Here is a 22,255-nt window from a genome sequence, read left to right as displayed (position 1 = left end):
CAACCTCGTCTCAGGTGGACAAGAAGAGCGAGTTGGCAAATTCAAAGCAATGCCCGGCACAAAGGATGGGCTCGCTAGCACATCTGCTACTGCTGTTGTATAATGTTGTTGTGCGATGATGACCACCGTCATCATTATAAAAACCCATTCTGTCTGGGGGGATTAGGAGAGGCTTCACAGGGGAGGTGACATCTGAGCTAGACCCTCAAGGATAAATGCTTTTAATTTTGATCAAGTCCAATTTACCTATTTTTTTTCTCTCATAGCTTGTGCTTTTTGTGTTCCATCTAAGAATCCTTTGCCAAAACCAAGGTCATGAGCATTTACCCCCCCCCCCCTGTTTTCTTCTAAGGTTTTATAGTTTTTGCTCTTAGTTTTGGGTCTATGATCCATTTTGAATTGTTTTTTGCATATGTTGGCCATGCATTTTCAAATGCTTTATAAACATTAATTCAGTTGAAAAAATAATGCTATAGACAGGCATGAGCCTTGTTTTGAGGATGCAAACACGAGCACGGGGAGGGTAAGTAACTTGACCAATGTCTTGTTGGCCAGGGGTCAGCAGGGGTTCAAACCAGGTGGTGTAGGGGTCGCGAAACGCCATGCCCAAGGTCACCAGGGAATCCGAGGAGGAGTCGGGATTGGAACCCAAGCAGGACTGTGCTCTCAGCAGCTACAGCACACTGCCTCTTTATAGCAACTTGTTAAATAAACAAAAGGTGTGATTTCTAACCAGAAATGAACCAGAGACCACGGATACCTGTCTGAGCCAGTGTCTCCTCACTTTCCCTCCGGCCACTTCTTCAGGCAGAAGAACATGACTGGATGGCATACAGGTCACAGTGTCACTGTCACCAGGATTTTGCCAGCAGATACAGAAGCCATCACAGGGTGTTCCCTTACCTGGGTTTATTCAGGGGAGCCTGGGTCTAGTGCTGCATGACCCACTGGGCCACGCCAGCCTCAAGGCCCTGCTGGCTCCTAAATCCTATCAGCCAAGGCTCTAGAATCGGTTCCAGTGAAGGGGCCGCCCACCTCTATAGCCTTCCCCGCTGTGGACACCTGGTTGGCGGCCGGGTCTGTGTACATTCTGTACCCCACAGCTGCTCCAGGACCAGTGAAAAGGCTCGAGTTTAGTCCGTGAAAAGGCTGCTGAGCCAGCAAAGCCCGCCCTCACCACCGCAGCCCTGCAATCCCAGGCACGGAACTCTGCCCTTGAGTCTTTCTTCCAGAAAGTGTTAGAAAATATCCTCCAAAGTGGCGCGCCTGGGTGGCTCAGTCGGTTAAGCATCCGACTTCAGCTCAGGTCATGATCTCACAGTCCGTGAGTTCAAGCCCCACATCAGGCTCTGTGCTGACAGCTCGGAGCCTGGAGCCTGCTTTGGATCCTGTGTCTCCCTCTCTCTCTGCCCTCTGCTCTGCTCATACTCTGTCTCTGTCTCTCAAAAAGTGAATAAATGTTAAACAAAATTTTAGAAAATATCCCCCAAAGTAATGAGATGTACACAAAGCACAGGACGGTGACAAAGCATGTTCTGTGGTCCTTACATGGTGGTTTCCAAGCACCACAAGTGGCCGCCGGGGACACGGGTTTTCTGGTGGGACAGAAGACAGTCCCCACATCCTGCACACTGGTGATCCTGATGCCCTCCTCAATGCCTTCTCTGTCCTCCTCACCTGGAGCTGTTTCCTCTGCTGTCTGCCCAAGTCCCGGTCACCCTGGGAGGCTCTGCTGGGCTCCATCCTCCCAGAAGCCCCTGCGTCGCTGTCCTCAACTGTCCTGCCTCTGCTCACCGACATGCACGTGGCTGCATGTGGAGAGGGTTTTAAAGAGGGAGCATGAAGGTCAGGCAGAGAGGATGAGGGAGGTTAGAAGAAGATGGTCACATCCTACGGGCCAGCAGCAGCGCTTCTGGTGGATGCCGGCGCGAGAGGAAGCTCTTTTCAGAAGTGACCAATCAGCAGAGACTTGAGGAGAGTTCGTTTCTGGCTCCTGCCCGGACTCGGCCACAGCAGCTGGTAGAGATGCTGACAGAGGAGCGGCCACGGGCCCTGGGGACACAGGGGAGGCGCCCCCAGAGGGACGCGGCCCTGGCTGTCCCTCCTAAAGACTAGCTCTCAGCAGCAGAGGCCGTGAAGAAAGGGCCGTCAGTGTGCGTCTTGGGGCGCAAGCTGGTGAGAGCCTCCCTCAATGGCAGGGGCTGCAGCGGAAAGACTTATGTCAAGTTTTCCCTCCTTGTGCACATGACCTGAGCAGACGGGGACAGCGGGCTACACACCCTTTGTACCCCATGTTTCTCCTCTTGGTTCATCAGTCTTCTCGGCTGACAAGACTCCAGTTGGCGGAACTGGGCCCGAGTGGTGTCTCCTCGGCACCCCTGCCGCCCTCCCCTCCACTCTGGGGGCCACGTTACTCTGTGTGTGATCAGACACGATTATCTTTTTTGATGAAATAAATTTAAATTAATTTCACGAGAACTTGCAGGGTGGAAGTTTTGCTGGCATCCTGGCCCACACAGCTCACCTGGGAGCCCTAGATTCCAAGCGCATCACCGTGCTTCTAGAGAGGGTGGGGAGCGGTCCAGACGACGCCCAACAGTCGAGATCTAGCCCGGGGTGGGAGGAGGCCGTCACTCCCTAATTCACAACCAAAAAAGGAAACTTTTGGAAAGGAGAATTTGTGGAATAGTTCAAGATCAAAGGCAAGGAAGCTAAAAAGTCCAGAGATGTTAAAAAAGAAGACGAAGATAAAGAGGAGAAGGTGCCAGGGGATTTTCTGGATGGGGCGGAAACGCAGACAGAAGGCCTTTAACAGAAGAGGCCCGAACTCCGTGGCAGAGGGCGAGGGCGGCAGCCTGGGGCACGTCCCTGTTTATGGAGGAGGTAGATGGCAGAGAGGCCTCCGGGCTTTCATGTGATGGGAATACCCACGCTGGGGTCCCCCTATCTCACAGGTTGCAGGGCGCCATCGGGAGGGGCCGTCGGGTCCCCAACGGTCTCGTAATTCACATCAACACCACACTCCATCCACATCACGGTGGCGAGTGCTCCAAAGAGAAGGCCGAGCAGGCGTACTGGGGCTCTTCCTCCTCGTTGGAAAACCATATTAACACCGGCTTTAACACACATCAGCTGACCAGATCCTTCTTTCCATATGGTGTCGTCCTACTGTTCCTCCCTCCCCCGCGCCGGCAGGATGAAGCATCCAGCATCTCTCCCCATCCAAACCTCCTCTTGCCAGGCCCCCTTCTCTGCTGTTCCCAAATCAGCCCCACTCATTCCTGCTGGGTAAGGCCCACAGCACCTGCTGGGACCCCCTCCCAGCCCGGCCAGATCCCCCTCTATCCCCAGGCGCAGCAGAAGCTTCTCCCCTACGTTCCTGGGCTCACCCCGCCCTCAGGACTTTGCTGGCACTTTCTGGTCCATTTCGCCTCTGCTGCCACACAGAGCTGTCTCCCCTTCAGCATCCGCGGGTCCTTCTCCACAGTCCCCGTGAGAGTCCAGTAGGGCAGGGATGCGCGTCCCCAACCCCTCTTCTCCCTCAGCATCCGTAACAGGACCGTGTGTCCAGCCCTACTCCACAAGTACATGGATTCGTTTTCAAACTAGTTGGCAAAAGTATTTCTTCTATGGATTTGCTTTTGCTTCATCTTGATTCACGGAGACCAATTCCTTCCCTCGTTTCTGGGCATTTTGGTTCTTCTGCTATCCTTGCAGTAGAAGGTGCGAGCCATACATACAGCGATTTTAGCACATCCCTTGCCCCCAAACACATTCTGATTTTAAATAGAGATTTCATGAAATACAAACCAAACAGACTGAAAATATAAAGTATATTTCACTATTCTTTTATAAAACACATATTATTTTTTTATTAGTGTGACTTAAGAAGTTTTTTAATACTTATTTTTGAGAGAGAGAGAGAGAGAGAAAGAGAGAGAGAGAGAGAGAGAGAGAGAGAGAATGAGTGGGGAAGTGGCAGACAGAGAGGGAGACACAGAATCCAAAGCAGGCTCCAGGCTCTGAGCTGTCAGCACAGAGCCTGACGCAGGGCTCAAACCCACAGACCACGATATCATGACCTGAGCCAAAGTTGGATGCTTGACCAACTGAGCCACCCTGGTGCCCCTAATCCGAGTTTTTATTTTTTTTTTTCAACGTTTATTTATTTATTTTGGGACAGAGAGAGACAGAGCATGAACGGGGGAGGGGCAGAGAGAGAGGGAGACACAGAATCAGAAACAGGCTCCAGGCTCTGAGCCATCAGCCCAGAGCCTGACGCGGGGCTCGAACTCACGGACCGCGAGATCGTGACCTGGCTGAAGTCGGACGCTTAACCGACTGCGCCACCCAGGCGCCCCATTCCGAGTTTTTAATAAGCACTTTTGACTTATTATGGTTTATATACTCATGGTTACAGTAATTTTTAAAGTTTATTTATTTATTTTTGAGAAAGAGAGTGAGTGTGGGGGCGGGGAGGGGCACAGAGAGGAAAAGAGAGAGAATCCCAATCAGGCTCCATGCTGTCAACGCAGAGCCCAACATGGGGCTCAATCTCACGAACTGTGATATTGTGACCTGAGCTGAGATCAAGAGTTGGACACTTAACAGATTGAGCCACCTAGGCATCCTATGGTAACAATAAATTCTTTACGAGTTCAATTAATTGGAAATCTCTGGAGGAATGTGAACTTTCAGTTAAACGAGTTTTCAGGGTGATTTCTCTAATTAAGGATCTTTCTGATTTCAATGTTTAGAGAAGTATTTCCATATTTTCCTACTTTTGGGATATATCAGATAGAATGAGGCACATACAGCATGGAATTGGTGTTGAGTAGGGACCTTGAGTTGCCTAAGCTCATCGGCATAAATATGTATTCTCATTGCCTAGAACTGTTGCTGTAGCTGTAGACGAATGGATTGGGTTGAACCTATACCTGTCCTCAGGGTTGTTTTCCCTGATGCTGTTGGTACAACCCTTTTCCACGTAAGTAGTACAGAGAAAAACCAATATTTAGTGTATGAGTTAGCTGGGTTTAGACTAATTGAATCTTTGACTTGTTTTGGACTCTGAAAACCTAATAAAACTTCAGCTGACTCGGTAGAAATCAACATTTGTCTGTGTGAGTGTGTGTATTAAGTGCTAATTGATACCCTCAGTATTTCTAAACCGGATTCGCAGTAGAGGACAATACAACACATCTCCACACGTTCGAGGGGTGGTTACAATAAAGCTCAAAGTGACATCCATGGCTGAAGAGGGAGCTAATTATCTCAGGAACCAAGGATGAGATAATTACTGTAATTGGGTGCAACTTAGCTCTTAGTTCTGGGAAATCAAGGCCAATAGGGAAGCATATCGAACAGCTCAGCGCCTGGCAAAAAGGTAGCAGCGCAGGTCAGGGCAGAATGAAGAGGAGGAGGGGACATGGGGCTTGAAGCAGAAATCTAAATTCTAGCTGAGACTGCCATCTGGCCAGCTTCACATGGGCCACCTGCTGAGCCTCATGTCCTTCACCATAAATGCGAGGGTCTCTATGATTTCCTCTATCTTCTACATTGTTCAACGATGCTCAACGTTCACAGTGAGGCCAGCATGTTACTATCAAGGGGAACATGGACTCTCCATTTAGCAGTTGAAAAACCTCAATTATGATACTCTCCTAGGTTTCTTTAACTGACAGGGCACGGGCTTCCTAATCTCAAGAAGCCATCCCGATAACACTATTTACTAACTGCTTCTTGCCTCGTTTCCACTTCTCTTGAGTTATCCTATTTCCTGAACAAACACAATTTTACTCATGTTTCCATAATAAATAAGGATGAAAGATCCCATTACATAGGGCATGAAATTTAATTCCTAGGGTGAAACACAGACCTGTTTGGATGGGGCATGGAGTTACCACCACCTACCACTGGTTCAGCAGTGATCATAAGGATGTTATGTATTTCTAAAGCAAACTAGGTAATCTTCACTGCAGGCCATTCTAACCCCACAGGACATACTGCACACAGTTAACTCACATTACTGGAACTACACACAAATAGAACACGTCACCAGAACGTGGAAATTTGTCTCTAAATCTTGCAGCCCGGTCAACATATCTTTTAGGAGACTCTAGTAAATAAGCAAAATGCCGACCGGAGAGGCCAGTACGTCCCTGGGAGGCTGCCACTGGCCACATGCATGTTTCTATAGGGCTTTAATTTTGAGGTGTACCACAAAAGTAACCTCTGGTCCCTTGAATGGCTTCATCAACAGGTCCCATAACAGCAAGTTAGAATCACCAACTTGTGGATTAAAAAAAACTGTTCTGCATTTAGAACTTAATGGTGGTCCGGTCCACATAGAGCTTGATTTTCTGCTTTGTTTCTACTTCCCGGGACAGCTGGTATGGGTAGACAGGGACTCTAAAGGTTTATGCTACGTTGCATCTGGGCGAGGAGAACTGTATATACTGAGTGGAAGCCGTAGCCCTGACTTCCCGGGTGCGTGGCTCCAGAGGGGCATTGGGCAGGGCAGATGCCACACCCGCCTGTGGGCTCCTGTCTACCGAGCTGTCATCTGGCAGGGAGAATGGGGGAGGTAGTGGCTGCTTACGGCTGTGGGGGCACTGCCACACGCGGTCCTGCAGGAGAGGAACCCCTAGTACCACCCGCTGGCCAACAGTTCCTGTCCGTAATCCTGAGGGTCAAGTGGATGACTACCACGGCCATTTGTGGACTTCCAAGTCAGAATATTTGCTCCACTGATACGAGACCCCCACGGGGGTCTCAGAGCGGCCCTAAGGCTCCTTGGGCATCTCGTCTTCCCAGGATGGTGGGCATTGCAAGTCTTTCCCGGAGTGAAGTTACTACGGAGTAATTACAAGAAAGGCTATGTGCCAGCACTAAAGGAGGGCACAGTAAAACAGTGCTGGGTTTCTTTGAAGAGCAAACCGGCTGGCCGAGATCAAGCCATTTGTCTATGAGGGCAGCAAACCCACAACCTCAGACCACACGCGTTCACCATTATCACAGCATATACAGAAAAAAAGAAAAAATGTCACAATCCTACAACCTGCGTGCATACACAAAATATGACTATTAACAGAAGCTTTGTTGTATTTGATTCCCTCCTAGATGTGTGTGCGCATGCACGAAATCTAGTTTTTAATAAAACTAAGGTCATACAGCATGTGCAGTTAAGATTTATATCAATAATGCTTTTGTGTCACAAAGTATCCCTGACACGTGCCTTCTGGAGATTCACTAGGGGCAACGCCTTTATGGTCCTGTTGTCTGGCACAATTCTGTTTTTATTACAATAAAAATGCTACCACTGCATCTTTGTGGTAAAACCTTTGCTTGTATCTCCACTATCTCCCTAGAATAAATTCCTATGAGTGGCAATCATGAATCACACTCACTGTGCAATTAAAAAAAAAACAGGTAAAGGACATGAATGGATGCATCACGGAACCACACAAAGTACTGGAAAATACAGAAGCGTTTGTACTCGCTCATAACAAATAGAAATCCTATTGCAGAGGGACTATTTTGTTTATCAAATTGTCAGAGACTGAACAACAATGATCCCCAACATTGCTAAGTATGCAGGGTGCTCTCTGGATGGGAACAGAGACTGAGAGAACATTTACAAAAAGCAGTCGGCAAAGCTCATCAAAGGAGACTTTTTTGTGTGTAGATTATGTGAGAAAGACTTGGAAATAAAGTATAATTGGCCCGTTCAAACCATATGCACTGGAAACGGATGACAGCAGGAAGCAGCTGCCTCTGAACAAGGATAACAACAAACACACTCACAGGTGCTGATGCGCCTTCCCCCCCCCCCCACCCCCCTGCCAACGACCCCAGGCTGCGGAGCCCTTCTCAAGGTCAGGAGCGGACCAGTCAGTCTGTAGATTAAATGAATTCTTTACTTGCTCTGGTTTGCTCCTGTCACTTGTATTTTGGCCATTCCTCTGCTCAACTGGGCAAGGAAGTGACCCTCCAGTCTCCTAGTTTATAACCCCCTCTGGAGAGTGGATGGGTGGAGGGATGCCAAGGCTGTTGGTCAATGGAAGGCTTTAAGATTCTTGGTAATTCAACCCTTCTGCGCTGCTGGAGGGATTGCAAGCTGGTGCAGCCGCTCTGGAAAACAGTGTGGAGGTTCCTCAAAAAATTAAAAATAGAATTACCCTACAACCCAGCAATTGCGCCATTAGGTGTTTATCCAAAGGATAATAAAATGCTGATTCAAAGGGGCACCTGCACCCCAATGATTATAGCAGCGCTATCGACAATCGCCAAAGTATGGAAAGAGCCCAAATGTCCATCGACTGAATGGGTAAAGATGTGGTATATAGATATACAATGGAATACTACTCAGAGATCGAGAAGAATGAAATCTTGCCATTTGCAATAATGCAGATGGAACTAGAATGTATTATGCTAAGCGAAATAAGTCAGGCAGAGAAAGACAAATACCGTATGCTTTCCCTCACATGTGGAATTTAAGAAACAAAAACAGATGAACAAGGGAGAAGAGAAGGAAAAATAAAATAAGATAAAAACAGAGAGGGAGGCAACCCATAAGAGACTCTTAAATACAGAGAACAGACTGAGGGTTGCTGGAGGGAGGAGGGGGAGGGATGGGCTAGGTGGGTGATGGGCATTGAGGAGGGCACGTGTTGGGATGAGCGCTGGGGGTCGCACGTAAGGTCCCTGGCTTCTACTCCTGCAACCGAGACTACACTGTATGTTAGCTAACCTGAATGTAAACAAATACACTTAAACATTTTAAAAAAGATTCTAGGTAATTCTCATTCAATTCAGGGGTGTCTCCATCACTTGACAAACACCCACTCAAGCATCTCCGATGCGCCAGGCTGGGCGCTAAACACGTGCGATACAGGACCACAGCTGATCTGCGCGGTGAACACAACTGTTTACCTGTGTGACCGCTTCGTATTTCCCAGCTAATTCATCAGCCTGAAATTCAGAGGACCTGGTTCTGGCCCAGGCAGCTGTGGGACATGGCGAGAATCACTTAACTGCTCTGCCTTTGGATTTCCCCACCCGCAAAACCCAGAGAACCCCACCGGCCGCACCTGCAGGAGATAATTTAGGGGAGAAAACCTTGAAGGTCATGAAGCACGTTTAAAGGTAATGTATTATCAGTAGAACATGCATCATCAGCCCAGCTGATCCTTCCTACGGACGACACCGCTCTGATAACAGGGTCTCTGCAGGTTCTTACACACCGTCCCGCAAAAATCAGGGCCACCCATTACATCCCACGTCCACTCGAGCAAATTAATACAGGATTTAATGCCACAGGGCAGAGTTCAGTGCCAGGAAAGAAAAAGTCTTGTAGATCATCTAGGCTACCCTTCTTACTGGAAAGTACTCACATTTTTCATCCTTTCAAAATGTCAACCCAAATCAAGACGAAACATCAGAAACCCCACCGTAACGACCCTCCCGTCAAGCAGCCTTCAAACATCAAGGAGAAGCTTCCTTTTCAAAGTCACCCACCCAGAAAAATCCCTCAGTGTCTTGTCACCTGCAGAAGACACATTTAACCTGGAGAGTTCTGATGTGTCGTTTTTTCAGAGCTGAGGGAGAGGTCTCAAAATCAAACGATGCTCCTGTGCATTTGACAGACCTCATTCAGGGTCCACCGTGACGCTACTGACCTCCACACGGGAGCTAAAGAGTTTCACAGCTGACCAAACGGATGCGATGCTCCGGCCGTGAATCTCTGAGGCTCCAGGGCCGCCCAGGGTGGCCTGGCTGGGCTTCCTGAAATTCCCGAGGCTGGGAAAGGGCAAAGCACCCAGCATGGCCTGGGCAGTGGGCTCCTCAGAGGAAGACTGGCGTGGGGAAAGGAAGGGCGAGCGGAGGCTGGCCAGGTGGAGGAGGTGCAGAGCCTTGTGGGAGACAGAGGCATGTGGGGACGTCTGGTGATGCCCCCTAGCGGGAGGCTGGGGTGGCCGGTCAAGGCAGACAGTGTGGAGGATGCAGGGAAGGGGCAGGGAGAGCTAATGCAGGTCCTGCCGTCCACGTTAATGCCCACGTGCTTTCCTCTAAGAACAGGGAACCTGGAGGGCTCCGTGGTCACCGTGGTTGTCGGCTGCCCTGCGTGAGGGAGAAGATGGGCAACGTGCCTCCCACGGCCACCCACTGCCGTATAGGAGCAGGGGCGGTGAGTGGACAGGGCCCCAGTGGGGTAGTCCAGCCGGGGGACGACGGCGGCTCGGGCTGGGTGTTGGCCGTGGGACCGTCGCGCTGCAGGCAAATCCCCAGGTGTGATGGTGCCTGGACATAGACGATGGGAGAGGCAGGGTGAGGGACACATGTGAGTGGACGCATGGTGGCACCCACTGGGGGCCCCTGCGGCAGGTCGGGTGGGAACCCACGGTCCCACCTTAGATGCGGGAAATGGACAGTCCACGTGGGTGCGCACACTCACCAGCGGTCTTCAGAGAGGCTTGTCTCAGGCTGCAGGTGATGTGAGTTGCACATATACTTACCACGAAAACAGCTCGTCGAACCTGAATGACCTTGAGCCATTGTGGGACCGTGCTTCTTCTTTCCCCTTCCATCTTTCATGGCACCACAGCCCATGCCTTGACCCTGTGTGGTCCGCGGGAGCCCCTGGACAGGGACACGCCAGCCAGGGCATTCCCAGTCCCCGGTCCCGGTCGGGGAGGGGGTCCCTTAACACCTCGCCTCGCTGGCCAGCGGGAAATGTCAGGATGTCACCCATCAGAGGTATCAGTGTCAACTGCTCATCAAGCTGTCTTTCTTCAAAGGGTTCCGCACGGGAGGGCCACTTAAAAGCCACACAAAGGACCTCTAACAGGCTTCTAGGGCGTGCGACAAACTGCTGGAGAGAGGGCCTCTGACCCTTCTCCAAGGGAGATGGCCCCCTGTGCTCCAGATGAGAATGCTCTCAGGTGCGCTGTGATCTCTAGAATGGTTGTAGCTGCTCTGTGGCAAATGCTGATCTCTCAACAAAAGGACAACTGTATTTACTGCCTCAGCCTTAAGAGAATACTCGCTTCTGTTTTACATCTGGATGTCTTGGCTAACCACTTGGTGGCGATCTCCACTTTCCATTGGCCTAGACTGAAGCAGTTCCTCCCTATTCCCGTGACTCTGGGGCTGTCTGTATTCCAAGGACTCTCCCCCCAGCCACAGTGATGCTCAGAGGTGGGTGCGTGTCCCACCAGTGACCAGCACTTTCCTGATGCAGTTTTGAGCCTCGTGGCTTCTTGCCTCTGGGTCCTGGTGTAGAAGGATACAGACCTGGAAGTCCTACGGGTTATTTGTATTCCTGACCCCGCAGAAAGTATCTATTTATGGTAGGAGACAGTGAAATAAACACCCAAAGGGAAACAGGCAGGAGGAGAGATGCAGGAGAAAAAGGGAAAGCAGGAAAGCAAGACAGGTAGAGGGAGAGACAGGTGCACACCCGAGGATTTGCTCCAGCACCTGGATACAGCTATGCCTGATGCCAATCCTGCCTCTGCCTATCCTTGGCATGTAAGAGACTTTCTTCTTTGTTTACTCCAGTTTAACTTGGGATTCTGTTCCTTATAACTGAAAAATCCTAGGAATATATACACTTCTTTTGCTACAGGTACTCTGTTGGCACGGTCTGCCTCTCTCCCTCCTCTGCTAAGCCCTTCCTGTGTAGGCACTGTGGACAATGACAGGTCTTTGTCATCCAGGAGCTCATGTCCGGTCCAGGCACATTCTCGCCCATGCTTAGGAAGATATATACAAAAGTACGTCAGACAGCTAATGCCTCGTGTGCTGCACCAACTCTCAGCATTCTGGATTCTGGATGAGGTCTCATCCCTACAGTTTCCAAGGAATAGCTATGAGGCTTTTATTTTTTCTGGCTCACTTAAGGCGGCATCTGATGCAATCCAGACATCCATAAACCTCGGAGGCTGGCAGTCATAGAGATAAGGGTAAATCAACAGAAGGGATGCTAGGAGGGTGGACGGTCTGGTGGGTAAAGCACTGATGTGGCCGTGAAAGACCACTTTTAAAAAAAAAATTTTTTTTAACATTTATTTATTTAAAAAAAAATTTTTTTTTCAACGCTTATTTATTTTTTTGGGGACAGAGAGAGACAGAGCATGAACGGGGGAGGGGCAGAGAGAGAGGGAGACACAGAATCAGAAGCAGGCTCCAGGCTCTGAGCCATCAGCCCAGAGCCCGACGCGGGGCTCGAACTCACGGACCGCGAGATCGTGACCTGGCTGAAGTCGGACGCTTAACCGACTGCGCCACCCAGGCGCCCCAACATTTATTTATTTTTGAGACAGAGAGAGACAGAGCGTGAGTGGGGGAGGGGCAGAGAGAGGGAGACACAGAATCTGAAACAGTCTCCAGGCTCTGAGCCATCAGCCCAGAGCCCGACGCGGGGCTCGAACTCACAGACCGCAAGATCATGACCTGAGCCGAAGTCGGATGCTTAACCAACTGAGCCACCCAGGCGCCCCGAGACCACTTTTGAATCAACCTGCTTCAGCCCAAGCACAACCAACTCCTGGAGCATCCCTCCCTGGCTCTGTTCGGCCTCCAGAACTCTCAGCTTAGCTTGAGTCCGAATGCCCTGAAGTGTCCACTCTGCTTCATGTATGTCTCCTCTGCCCTGCGCCCACCCCTCCCTCCCCAGGACGAAACTCTCCTTTTACGCTGAATCCCCGCTAACTATAATCTCTAAGAACATGGAGACCTCATCTGTGTTTCTTTTTTTCATGCCCACATCAGAACCTTGCAGATAGTTGGTGCTACATATTTGTTGATTAGTGGAATCATACCAATGATTCTAAAAGTAATAACTACTATTTGTCGAGGGCTCACTAGGGTGCCAAGCATTGGCAGATGCTCTGTATATATTTATTTTTATTTCATACTCATATACGATTTGTTAGTCAAACATTGTCCTAAGCACTTTCAAATATTAATTTACTAAGTCCTCTGAGACAGGCATTATTCTGGATTATTTTTTCCTTTTCAGGGATAAGGAAAGCAGGACTCAGAAAGGTCACACCTGCTCAGCACGGTGCATCTTGTTGGTCGGAAAGCCAGGGCTTGGGCAACGCAACTCTCACAGCCCATGATCTATGGCCTCTCCTCGTCCAGACACGAGAGACAGAAAGAGAGTGAGTACACTCACAGTGGGGGAGGGGCAGAGAGAGAGGGAGACCCAGAATCCGAAGCAGGCTCCTGGCTCTGAGCTGCCGGCACAGAGCCCGACACGGGGCTTGAACCCACAAACCATGAGATCGTGACATGACCAAGGGCGGACGGAGCCACCCAGGTGCCCCTCTCCCCTTTCTGGGTCTTTCTGTATGCAGTCCAAATACAAATGGCCCCTGGCGGCCAGCAAGGAGAATCAGATTCCAGGGAAACCTTACCCAGAGTTCTCTGGTTGGAACACCTGAGCCATACCAGGGGTGTGAACTATAGTGCGCTGGATGTGAGGGTATGTCGAAGCCACAGGCACCCTTCCTGGACACGCCAGCTCATCCCATCCAGACACATTCCCTCTGATGTTTCTGGACGACCCTGCTCAGAACTTAACTCTTCTCCAAGGTGATGTGAAAAACAGCCAATCTTCTCTTCAGCATCAAGGGGCTCATTATCTCGTCTGTGGATTATTCAAGGTCTTTGAAGCTTCTATTTCCTCCTCCAGAGCTGCATACTGCTCATTAGCACCTCCCCGGAGGGCGGGCAGGGGAGTGAGAGAGAGTCTGGCTCAGCCTGGCACTTCTCACAAGACCGGGGTGGGGACAGGAGGAGGGGTGGGGGGAAGGACTCACACAAACACTGTCCTGCTGCCTGCACCCTCCACCCCAGATATCTCGTCTTCTAGTATTTACACAGTAATAGGCAATGAAAGATAAATGGACCAGGACCAGGTAATTCACAAGAAAAGATAGCATGAGTATTCATTTATGGAAAACAATCAGTTTACTATGAAATACATGCAAATTCAATCAACCATGGTTATAATTAAATATACGCAGACTTAAATAGCTATGCGACTGGATTATATTAGCAAAGATTTTTTTGAAATCATAGAATCACCAATATTTTTTTTAAATGATAAGACCTGATGTTGCCGGTGAATATACAGTAAGAAGGAGTGAGCACCACACATAAGACAATTTGTAATTCTGTGTGGAGGCCCTCGGTAAAGGGTTCATATTTTCTGACTCAGTGATTCCACATCAGGAACAGTTCAGGCCCAAAGGTATTCTATGCCATCAATTCTAATATGGAATATTATAAAGACTCTAGATGCCCAACAAGAGATTGGTTACTTAAATTTCTATAAATCCATTCAATGAAATATTATGTAACTATTAAAAATTATGTGTACAGGCATTTAATTGCACAAAAGGCTAACTGCATTGTAATAAGCAAAAAGGGTGGGTTCTAAAGCTACTTAAAATTGTAGCTCTTTATGGCTGATGGAGCCACCCAGGCGCCTCAGATTTCCCTGTCTTATGTGTATACACACATCTGCACACAAGCCATCACTCGCACATACACATATAACTATTCCAGTGTCACCGGACAGAGTGTTTCAGGAGAGTCTCGTTTTTGCTCATAAGTCAGAACCTTCCAGGGCCTTCTAGATTCATAGGAGCCACGTGACTATGACAAGTGACAGGGAGCTCTATGCCTGGAGCTGGGGAGGAGGGGTGGCCAGGAGAGGCTCTCGTTATCTGATGTCACACATCGGGTTCTCACACCTATGGACAGACTTCTCTTGAGGGCAGACGTGGTGGGAACCTTGCCTACTGGACCCCAGTGCTGTGCCTGGTTCAGAAGGGGCCCCCCAAGTCAGTCGCACATGTCTCCCACAGCCCGGGAGGCTGGCTCGGCTGAATGAGGACATCTTTGAGCTCAGCAGGGAGCGTGTGATGAAATATTTTAATATGCAGTCGACCTTCTGCTGTGAGCTTGGTAATGAGCACTTCTGAAAAATCAGTGCACTCCAAAATTTTAGCAAAATGAAAATGTTAATTAAGAAAGCACAATTTCAAAGTCCTTATCATATCAGGAGACATCCCAGCTGCATGATATCGCTCGGTGTTCTGCAGACGGGGCTTGGGGGAGGCTTCACAGAACCACGTCAGCGGAGGTCCTCCTTCACGACATGCCAGCCCTCCCGCCACCTTCCTGAGAGCCAGCGCAGCGCTTCTGGCGATGTAACGGCTTCACCACGACGCACATTAAACCTGGAGGCTAGGGCGCCTGGGTGGCTCAGTCGGTTGAGCATCCGACTTTGGCTTGGGTCATGATTTTGTGGTTCGTGGGTTTGAGACCCACATCGGGCTTTGCGCTGATAGTGCGGAACCTGCTTCAGAGTCTCTGTCTGCCCCACCCCACTTGTTCTTTCTTTCACTCTCTCTCTCTCTCCCCTCAAAATAAATATGCATTAAAAAAACCCTGGAGGCTATTACCTTCTAAAACCTCCTTTGCGAGGAGCCAAGTGACCCCCCTTCAATCCTTAAAGCCCTCCTGAGGGGTAGAATGTACTTGTCAGTAGAAAAATACAGAGTGGCTGGGGAGCCTGGGTGGTTCAGTCGGTTAAGCGTCCGACTTCGGCTCAGGTCATGATCTCATGGTTCAGGAGTTCGAGCCCCGCGTCGGGCTCTGTGCTGACAGCTCGGAGCCTGGAGCCTGCTTCCGATTCTGTGTCTCCCTCTCTCTCTGTCCCACCCCTGCCCGTGCTGTCTCTCTGTCTCTCAATAATAAATAAACGTTAAAAAAAAAAAAAAAAAAGAAAAGAAAGAGTGTAAACAACAGTCCCCAAATAAAAGTATGGCGAGGAGAAAAGGACAGTGAGCACATGTGCTTCCAACACCCTGAACCTTTAATTAGTGACGTGAGACTCGGCTGCTACCCCAGAAATCATAAGTGATGACAGGGAAACCCAAGTCCTCCAAGCCCTGGAGAATGACCCCTATACATCTTGGTGCCTCTTGACCCCAAACATTTATGAGATGATTTCCTCCTAAACAGCAGGTGGAGTTTTACACACACGAGGACAGGACCTAAAGGGAAGGGGTGCTCACACACAACGGGGGGATGCCATGGTGGCTCCCGAACACGCACGGACTCGAACACGTAGCCATGTTTACTGAGTGCCTACTGTGTACTGAGAGGGTCACCGCGGTGTGATTCAATTACAAGCATTTCCTCAGATTCTCCCAATGATTATGCAAAATAGGCATCTTAGTCACCCTCATCTTATGGATGAGCATATTGACTCAGAAGGTTCAAGGTCAAAAAAAGCTAATGGGGTCGTCTGGCTCCAAAGTCTATGTTTTTTTCATTTTGTAATTTTCTCACCGTTTGAGCAAAACTTATTATATCTTTGGCCCAGATTCAAGATTCTATTGGATTTTTCCTTCCACACCAGTGGTCAAGGAAGGGAGCAAACATTTACTACATCGACTGGGGTTGCCCATGAGTTATTTTAGTGACCTTTACAGCACTCTTTTCAAGGTCTTTCTACCCTGTTTACAGATGCAGAAACCAAGGCTCAGAGAGGTCACAGACATCATTCAGCTCCGTAAGCAGCAGGGCTGGGTTTTGGTCCGGCTCAGGCTGGCGACCCTGGGTCTTTCTGCTGTGGGGATGCTTCCCAGAAGCTGGATAACCACCAAGCACCTTGATGAGTTTTTGCCATTTGGGGGTATCACTGGTTCTATAATTTATTTTTTCCAATCGATTCCCTCTTTATGTAAACAAGTTTCACTTTAAAAAAAAATGTTTATTTATTTATTTTGAGAGAGAGGTAGAGAGCAAGCGGGGGAGGGGCAGAGAGAGAGGGAGAGAGAGAGTCCCAAGCACGCTCCGAGCTGTCAGCGTGGAGCCCAACGCGGGGCTCGAACTCACACACCGCGAGATCATGACCTGAGCTGAAATCAAGAGTGGGACACTCAACTGGCTGAGCCACCCAAGCGCCCAAACAAGTTTCATTTTTAAGGGAAATTCTGTATCACTGGTTCCACGGAATGCCAATATGGTTAGTAGTGAAGACGTGATGGGCATAAAATAAACAGCAAAAAAGCAAAAATTACTACAAGTTCTGTCCAGGATTACTTAACCTTCTGGACCTGAGGCTTGCACTCTCTTTGTTAAAAAGGGAGATCAGCAGGTACTAACTCTGTCAAAGACCGCCCCCCGCCTCCCGACTGTAAGGCAAAGTCTGAAGACATGTGAAAACGGACTAATTTGCTTGCTATGTACTGTCTTCCCTGACACCCTCGCGTAGCCCCCACAGTCACGTGCCAGACCATCCACTGAATGCGCCATCACATCAGGGGGCTCTGTCTGGGTAGCGGGGGCAGAAACAGTCTTAGGAAAGTGTCAGACTTGCACCCAACACTTTCAAGGTGCTTGTCACAGGGGATCCTAAGGAAGCAGTCATTTCTGCCTCACAGTTTATTAGATTTTGAAACAAAGACCTGAAAAGTATTCTGGGTCTTACTGGCTTTGCCAATCTGCTTAGTGTAAACGACGCAGGGGGGTAGAGCCCCTGGAAACGGTTGTGGCAGCAGGCGGCCCCCAGGCAGTGGCTTGCCTGGTATACAGAAGGCGCTCAATGCTGCTCAACAAATCTGGCGTATGGCCCTTACCATGAAGGAGAAGAGATCAGAGCTAGTGAAACCAGGAGTTTTCTGTCCGGGACTCTTTCCCTTTTCATGTATGAGAACACAGCCAAGATGATGTCAGCCCCTCGGGGACTGTCTGTAGGGGGTGAGCAGGGCAGCCCAGGAGGAGGGTCAGGCTGTGCTCCGGTCCACCTGTGGTGGGGGAGGACCAGGCTTGGCTCGGGGCGGGGGGCACTTCCCTGCTGCCCACGGGCTGCCACAGCTCCATACGGGCACACGGAGCTCAACTGAGTTGTGAGGTCACCGTGGCATCACGGACACCATTGTCCTTCTTTCCCACCATGATGAAAACAGTCACTGAGAGTCAGAGGGGGAACTGTGATGTCTATAAGCCGAGTCGTGGGTGGATTCCCCCAGGACAGGAGCAACTTTTCTAAAACATTTCTTTCAGTTCACTGTGGTTCTATTTACAGACTTAGCATCTGTGCTGTTCCTAATGGAAGGCTAATACTCCTAATGGCACCTCAACAAATCTCACTGATGGTCCCTCCTGGGAGGAAAACTCTAGATGGGTGTTTCTCAAACTGAGTGGGATGAACCAAGGAGTCAGAGGACACATGCTCTTTTCAAGAACTTTTAAGTTTCATGTGTTTGTTTTGGGGCAAATCTTAATAAAATTAATATGAAACATTCTAGATCACCTGGATGCCCATCTGTGTCCTATTATTGAATTTAGTCCCTGAGTTTATGTTTATGAGAACATTGCCGCCAAGTGGAACCACTTGGCTGTTGTGGGCCAGTGAGGAAAGAATCCAACTGAATTTGGTTATGTAAATAAATGATACATTCCCGCCAGGCAATGTGACAATAATTTCAGGCTGCGTTGTTCCAAAGACAATTTCTCAGCAAGTCAAATAAAGAAAAATCATGAGAAATTGAGTCCTCAGATGATAACACAGGCATGAGAAATAGAAGGCCTTGCCCGGGGAGAGTCGGGGCTATAGTCAGGTTATAGTCAGCTGCCACATGGTTTCAACACCAGCCCCCAAAACCAATATTATTGCTTGTGATTGGTTGGTTGTGTGGATTTATTGGTGTCAATTAATAAATCATATTTGGCTTTTAAGTTATAGGAGTTTATACCTAGTTTTGTGTTTGCCCCTATTTAACAAAGTGATTTACGTCAAATTCAATAATGTAATTTATCATATTAGGACGTCAATTGTATTGATAAATACAGATGCAAAAATTCTAAAAAATAGTAGTTTTTTTATGTTTATTTATTATTGAGAGACAGAGCACACGTGGCGGAGGGGCAGAGAGAGAGGGAGACACAGAATCCGAAGGCTCTGTCTGAGCAGTCAGCACAGAGCCCAACGCGGGGCTCGAACTCACAAACTGCGAGATCATGACCTGAGCCGAAGTCGGACTCTTAACCGACTGAGCCACCCAGGTGCCCCGAAAAAATAGTAGTTTTAAAAATGCAGCAAAATATATATGTCTACAAGAAAATCCATCATCACCAATTGGGCTTATCCTAGTAATGTCAGATTGCTTTTCTACGGATCAATACAACATACCCACTGATGGATAAAGGGACAAAACCACATGATCATCTCAATATATGCAGAAAACACACTGGTTTCAAAATCCATTCCAGTCAAGAAAAATAAAACACAAACCACAATATCAAGGGCAAAAACAACAACAAAAGAACAAACAAAACTTCAGAGCAATCTAGAAATAGAAAGGACCTTCTTTAAACTGACTCAGGGCACCCACCAAATAAGCCTGCATCAACTTCACGAAAAACAGGGAAAACCTGAGAGCACTAGACATAAGATGCAGATTGAGTCCCCATGATTACGGTTCTACTCCACCTAGCACTGGTGTCCCAGAGAGCACAGTACTCACGACAGGAAACAGAAGCAGAGGGCAGGTGGAAGGAGCAAGTAGGGGCACCTGGGTGGTTCAGTCGGCTGAGCATCTATCTGGCTCTTGATTTCAGCTCAGGTCATTATCTCATGGTCTGTGGTGAGATCGAGCCCCGAGTCAGGCTCTGGGCTGACCGCATGGAACCTGTCTGGGATTTTCTCTCTCCTTCGCCCTCCCCGCCTCCCCCTGCCTCTTCTCTCTCTCCCAAAATAAATAAATGAATATTTAAAACAAAAAAAAGACAGAGGAACAAGTAAATTGGTGGTCATGTGGAGATGATACAATTGTCCACATCCACAGTGTGAAAGCAACCATAGATAAATGATAGATGAGCCATAGATAAAGAAACCATACACACAAAATCAATGTAAGAAGTGAATTGCGATTCTATTCACCAGCAAATATAAATTAGAAAAGTTACATGTGAGGGACGCCTGGGGGGCTCAGTCGGCTGAGCGGCTGACTTCAGCTCAGGTCATGATCTCACAGTTCGTGAGTTTCAAGCCCCACGTTGGGCTCTCTGCTGTCGGTGCAGAGCCCGCTTCACATCTTCTGTCCCCCCACTCTCTCTCTGCCCCTCGTGTGTACTCTCTCTTTCAAAAATAATATGAACATTAAAAAAAAAAGAAAAGTTACATTTGAAAAAATATGACATAAGATAGTTCCAAAAAAATATCCAATACATAGGGATAAATTGAAGCCAAATGTTTAGAGGTAATTTATGGAGAAAATCTTAAAACTTTAGTGAAAGACATTTTTTTTTGAAAAAGTAAAAACAGTGGCAACTATAACATGTATTGGAAAATTCAGTAGCTGGAGTTCATAAATTCCCCCTCAGCTGCCCAGCTAATCTTCCAAAAGTGTTTTTGAAAGAACGGAACAAACTTATTTTAAACTCCGTGTACAGACACACACACACTTGCACACAAAGTGCCAAAAATAGCCAAGGCACTTCTCAAGAACGTGGTCGGGGGACTAGGTACACCAATGCCTGTCTAGTACAACGGACATACTAACAACTGTTGTACAATAGATGCATCATTGTACCTATTATAAAGCTACACTGATAGAAGGCCAGATGGAACATAACAGAGGGCCTGAAAACACACACACACACACACACACACACACACACACACACACACACAGAGCTGATAAATGGCAGAGGCATCCCTGACGATCAGTAAGGAAGGGAAGAGTTTTTCAGTAAATGGTTCTGGGGAAACTGGTTATTCCTATGGAAAAATGATTCGTACCTATGTTTCACACATGACCCCAAAAGCAACTTCAAGTGGATGAAAGGTGTAGTTGTGAAGACGAAATTACGAACGTGTCAGGAGAGAATGTAGGAGAATATCTGCAGGTCCTCAAGGATGGGGAAGAATTTCTTTTAAAAGACATAAGAAAGGCAGGCCGTAAGTGAATAAATTTGATTTTGTTGAAATTACTATCTTCTCCTGCCAAAGAATATCAAAGCGAGGGTGAAAGACAAGCTATAAAATGAGGGAAAATACTGGCAATAATAAAATGGACACTTAGAATTCAAAATATGTACAGGAACTGCACGCGACAATAAGAAAGGGCAAAGAGCCCAAAAGAATAACAGGGGAAAGGCACACATAGATGTCTTACGAAAGAGGTTAACATGAATGGTAAATGCACATAGGAGAGACATTAGCCTTGCTAGACATCAAATACAGGCAAATAGAAACCCACAGAAACTTTGACAAGTGTGTGTAACTGTACACAGCCATGCTGAAAATGAATTTAAACACTTACTAGAAATCGGCTGCCTATCCACAGACGGGAAACTGGATAAAGGCGTTGGGATATATATGTAGAATGAAAAAGATTCAGTGAGAGCCCATGTATCAATATCCACAGATAACACAAACAATATTGGGCGCAAAACTCGTGCAACAGGAATATAAACAGCATATGGTAACAGTTATGTTGAGTTAAAACATAAGCAATATGCTAGAGATTCATAAATATGCAGCGAAATGTTTTTTGAAAAGCAGCAGGGCAACATAAAGAAACATTCAGTCCTGGTTCATCTGGCAGGAGTGGGGGACACCAAAGGGGGACTCAGTGTCTTGTTTCATGTTGAATGGAAGGTACGAGTGTCCACTTTACTATTCTTTGTATTTCATGTGTATTTTTTAAAAAAAATTTTAATGTTTATTTTTGAGAGAGAGAGAGAGAGAGAGAGACAGAGACAGAGCACAAGCAGGGAAGGGGCAGAGAGAGAGGGAGACACAGAATCTGAAACAGGTTCCAGGCTCTGAGCTGTCAGCACAGAGCCCTACACAGGGCTTGAACCCACGAACTGTGGGATCATGACCTGAGCTGAAGTCAGATGCTTAACCGACTGAGCCACCCAGGCGTCCCTGTATTCTTTTTCTTTAAATGTTTATTTATTTTATTTTTGACAGAGAGAGAGAGAGAGAGAGAGAGAGAGAGAGAGAGAGGCAGAGAGAGGGGAGATACAGATCCCAAGCAGGCTCCACGCTGTCAGCACAGAGCCCAAAGTGAGGCTCAAACTCGTGAACTGTGAGATCATAACCTGAGCCAAGATCAAGAGTTGTATGCTTAACTGACTGGGCCACCCAGGTGCCTCTCATGTGTATTCTTAATAAACTATTTCATGAACACATAAAAGTGCATTTAAAACAAAA

The 22,255-nt window shown here is 48.0% G+C and overlaps 1 protein-coding gene across 5 annotated transcripts in view; it reads right to left on the bottom strand.

The window, feature by feature from the left end:
- The window catches only part of DPP6 (dipeptidyl peptidase like 6), a 950,988-nt gene that overhangs the window by 135,271 nt on the left and 793,462 nt on the right, over nt 1-22,255 (bottom strand). The gene's annotated exons all lie outside the window — the stretch shown is intronic.

This window comes from Leopardus geoffroyi, chromosome A2 (assembly GCF_018350155.1).
Source record: "Leopardus geoffroyi isolate Oge1 chromosome A2, O.geoffroyi_Oge1_pat1.0, whole genome shotgun sequence".
In the NCBI taxonomy this organism is placed as follows: Eukaryota; Metazoa; Chordata; class Mammalia; order Carnivora; family Felidae; genus Leopardus; species Leopardus geoffroyi.
The sequence above is the reverse complement of the archived record's forward strand: the minus strand, read 5'-3'. Positions and strand labels throughout refer to the sequence as shown.